Source organism: Sinocyclocheilus rhinocerous, unplaced genomic scaffold (assembly GCF_001515625.1).
Source record: "Sinocyclocheilus rhinocerous isolate Xijiao unplaced genomic scaffold, SAMN03320098_v1.1 scaffold1153, whole genome shotgun sequence".
Classification (NCBI taxonomy): domain Eukaryota; kingdom Metazoa; phylum Chordata; class Actinopteri; order Cypriniformes; family Cyprinidae; genus Sinocyclocheilus; species Sinocyclocheilus rhinocerous.
Window position 1 is genome coordinate 253,343 of NW_015624593.1, and position 4,114 is coordinate 257,456.

Here is a 4,114-nt window from a genome sequence, read left to right on the forward strand (position 1 = left end):
TAGATATTATTTTTACATTTTCTGTTTTCACTTTAATTTTAGATAAAATTTTAGTGACTTTAGTTTGTTGTTTTTTGTCATTTTTATTAGTTTTTTTAATAAATATGCTATATAGCTTTTTATTGATTTTTATTTATAAGTTTCCATTTAGTTTTACTTATCCAAACTCTAAACAAGATCACCCTCATGTGAGACACTCATCCTAAACCTTATAAATATAGTTTCTTATACAAAGACCCTATTTGTTCTGTGACTTTTAATGTTATATAAGTCCAATATCATTTAGAACATAATGTGTTTCTATTAAGTTCAAGATTATTATTTTTTCCACTCATGACAGCACTGTATTGTTCGATGCATTATTTATTTATTACTCATTTATTTACTTTATTTTTAGTAAATATTTAATTTTACATTACTCTCTTTCAAACGTGTTCACTTAATTTTTTATAAAAAAAAATTTATTATTAGATTAAATCATTTATTTTATTGTAATCTAAATTTATTACTAATTTTTTTTTTTTTTTTAATTACAGTTTTTCTCTAAATATTTAGAAATCCTCTCACTTAAAAAAAAAAAAAGCATGATTCATACGAACTACTCTTTTCTTTTGAAGCTTAAAAATGTCAACGCTCATTTATCGTAAATGCATTGGGAAAATTTTTTTAACTAAAACTAATTTATAGTATAAAAATAAATAAATAAGTTGTAACTTCATGGAAAAATCCTTTTTGCTATCCACAAAAGAAAGTCATAGAGGTTTGTAACTTCATTTTTTCTTGAGTGACCTCTCCCTCGAGCTGCTGGCAGTGTGTGTGTGATTTGATGCACATATATGTGCTGGTGTTACACGCTTGTTTATCTGTTGACTGACTGACAGTCTTGTTGTCAAATGTTCACACACTCATCTGTGTGAAGGCCTCACCATCAGTGACACGCATGTTAATGATCACAGCTCAACTCTGCAGACAATCTGTGACACAGACACACATATGAAGCACATCTTACCTCAATGTGTGCTGCGTGCGCATCTCAAACATAAGGTCGTGTAACTGAGCAGCTTTTAATACATCCGCCAACCTAGAAAAAGCTGAAGTAAACCCTACAGCAGCAGCAGCAGCAGGACTGACAGGACATCTCCAGCATCTCACTGCTATTCAGATAACACTGAAAGCGGTTCGCACAGAAGCTGAAACATGGGAATATCTCTAAAGCGACATATAACAACGCGTCGGCGTGATAATCGCGATGACATGAACTGACAGGTGCTTTTGAACGGAGCGTTTGGAGTGAAACGCGGTCCTGGAGCCGCACAGATGTGAGCGTCTTACCTCCGCAATGCCTCGAAACGACCTCTGAAGACACAGATCATCCCAGAAGCTCGGATAAAACCCGCAACGACATTTTCCTCTCAAGAAGCGGCTGTCTTTCTGCGCTGCCGCTGCTTATTTTGGTCCGTTACTGTGTCGATGACGTTCACTTCCGGTGTCCGCATCCGCTTCCTCCTCCGCGCGACTTCATTTATTTACATTAATATGACTTTACACGCAGCCGAATAGATTCATAATATCTAATTTAAAATATATTAATGCTAAATTAAATACAAATATAATACAAACAATACAAATATAATAAATTAAATAAATAATGAATGGCACTGGCAATGGAAATTAAATGGGTATTTAATCATTAGAATAATGGTAAAGTAAAATAATAACGTATAATGCACTGAATTATATTATTATTATTATTTTAGTAATAGTACTATATTGTGATATTGTAATATAAAAGGAATAATTTAATATTAAATTACCTAAAGATTACATAATAAAATAAATGAAAAGAATAGAGAATAAAAGGGTCGTTAATATGAACAAAATTCTATTTATAGAATAACATACAAAAGAATAATATACTTTACAAATAAAAATAACATGTAACCTACTAGAGAAAAATACTTTTACAAAGTATATTAAAATAACACTAAATAAAATAAAGAAAACAAAAATATAATAAAATAAAATGAAAGCAAATCCGTATTTAATAAGAATATTGGTAAAATACTAAAACAAACCGCATAATATCAATTGGATATTAATAATATATTGTAATGTTATAATAAATAATTGAACACAAAATAATAAATACAGAATTTATAACATAAGATAAAATTATAATTACATAATAAAAACAGATTATGGAGCAATAAAGATGAAGAATAATATAATAAGAATGAGACATTTTAATAAAGGTAAAAAATATACATATACTATAATAATTATAATAATAATAATAGAGAAATGAGCTTTAAAAAGCAACAGTTTCAACATCAGGATTTCAAGTTCACCTAGTCCTATATTCATAGGTTAAAGTTAGTTTTTGAGATATTTGTCGCTGAAAACTTACTAACAAAGGCATGAGACACAACTTTAACATAATTAAATGTCCGTTCCTGGTGTCGCTCATCATAAACCAATCCTGCCTTTCAGTGTCAGTTATACAAGACTGTCTGAGTCTAACTAGAACTAAAGAAACGCTTTACATGAGACGGAGGAGACATTTCCCACCGGACCAGTCAAGCCATTTCTGATCCAACTTGGCTCAAATTTATTAAGAAGCAGCTCAGAGTCAATTCAGTTCATGTTTATTTGTATAGAGCTTTTCACGTTGCAAAGCAGCTTTACAGAAAATTACATTTTCTACATTATATTTCTCTACTGTCATGCATTACATACACAGTAAAGCATCATTACATATTGTTTCTAACATAAAAGATACATTCTATTTATAAATGTGTTGTAATCATCATCGATAAAAGGGTGGTTATTGGATAATTAAACATGTCTAAAAAAATTGGGTTTCTTGCTTGCTTCTGGTTTTTATATGTAGAATCTTTTATGTTTGTTCTTTATGTACTTGTGGACTTTGGTTTTTACCATCAACCTGCCGGGGACTGCAGATGAGAATTAGCCTGTATGGCCAAATCTGGCACATTTACATGATGGACTTGAGTGCTCGTGTTAATTAAGGGGAGACACTGCAGGTAAAAACACTGTTGCACCTGGGCTTTTTGGTTTTTCATAAAGTGTTTTTTCAGACTAGTGGAAAGAAAACATCCAAAAGACACTGTTACGTGTTTCTTTTATAGCACTTTATTTATTTGTGTCAATAGATTTCAATTACAATACATATTTTTAAAGGCCATTTTCTCCAAATTAGTTTTTCCTCCTACACTGAGCCATAAATCTCCACTTCAGTAGCACTTACATACATTTTTAAAGAGGGATTTGTTCATATACAATTTGCTTGATTATATATAACATATTGTTCCCCCCAAAATTGTGAAAATATATTGTTTTCTGTCTGTTCTAAGTGTTTTCTGAATTATGGAGTGACAAAAATCAGATACCCAAAATTCCCTCTGTAAAAACTCTAATATGTCAAAAAAATGAAACTGAGTTCATCCAGTGTGTAGATTTTTGTACTAGAAATTTATGCAAATGAGCGCATTTCATTAAACAGTGCCTCATTTGCATATTTGAACCTAACATTTTTAGAAAACTTCTGATTCTGTTTTCACGATTCGATTTTCTCACAATTTTTTTTTTACAAAATGAGATTGAAGACATTCAGTAAATAAGAAGGTGTCCTTTTATTATTGAAGCTATTGCTGCACGTTTCTTTGTGAAATTGAAATATAACTAAACTAAATTGAAATTTTAAAACAAACCCCAAATCAAAGAAATAAATTACACAAATAAAAGAAATCTCTTTGTATAAACAAACTAAGGCGTTGTCTGTGCTCTTTCCATTTAAAATGAGAGGCAACCACTGCTTTTTAATCATCATCCAAACAAAGATGCAGCTTACATGCAGCATGAGCAGTTTTTAATCTAAATTAGAGACTGTATAATTTCGAAATTTGAAGCAAAAACAGAATGGTCTGACTTTAGTTTTGTGAAACTATACATAAAACACATCTGAAGGAAACAGCAGACGAGCTGAACGAGACGCAGATTCACTCGCTGCCAGAAGGTGGCGCTTATGAACAGCAATGATACAGTGTTTCCTGGGTTACCGCTGTAAACAAAGCAGCGCTGCGCTTATGAACAG

The 4,114-nt window shown here is 31.2% G+C and overlaps 1 protein-coding gene across 1 annotated transcript in view; it reads right to left on the minus strand.

Moving 5' to 3' along the window:
- LOC107745150 (H(+)/Cl(-) exchange transporter 3-like) overlaps nt 1–1,500 on the minus strand; it is a 71,106-nt gene extending 69,606 nt beyond the window's left edge. The window contains exon 1 of the mRNA XM_016559000.1: nt 1,333–1,500. The gene's annotated coding sequence lies outside the window, so the exon portion shown is untranslated. The remainder of the gene's footprint in view (nt 1–1,332) is intronic.
- Nucleotides 1,501–4,114: the final 2,614 nt, after the last annotated feature.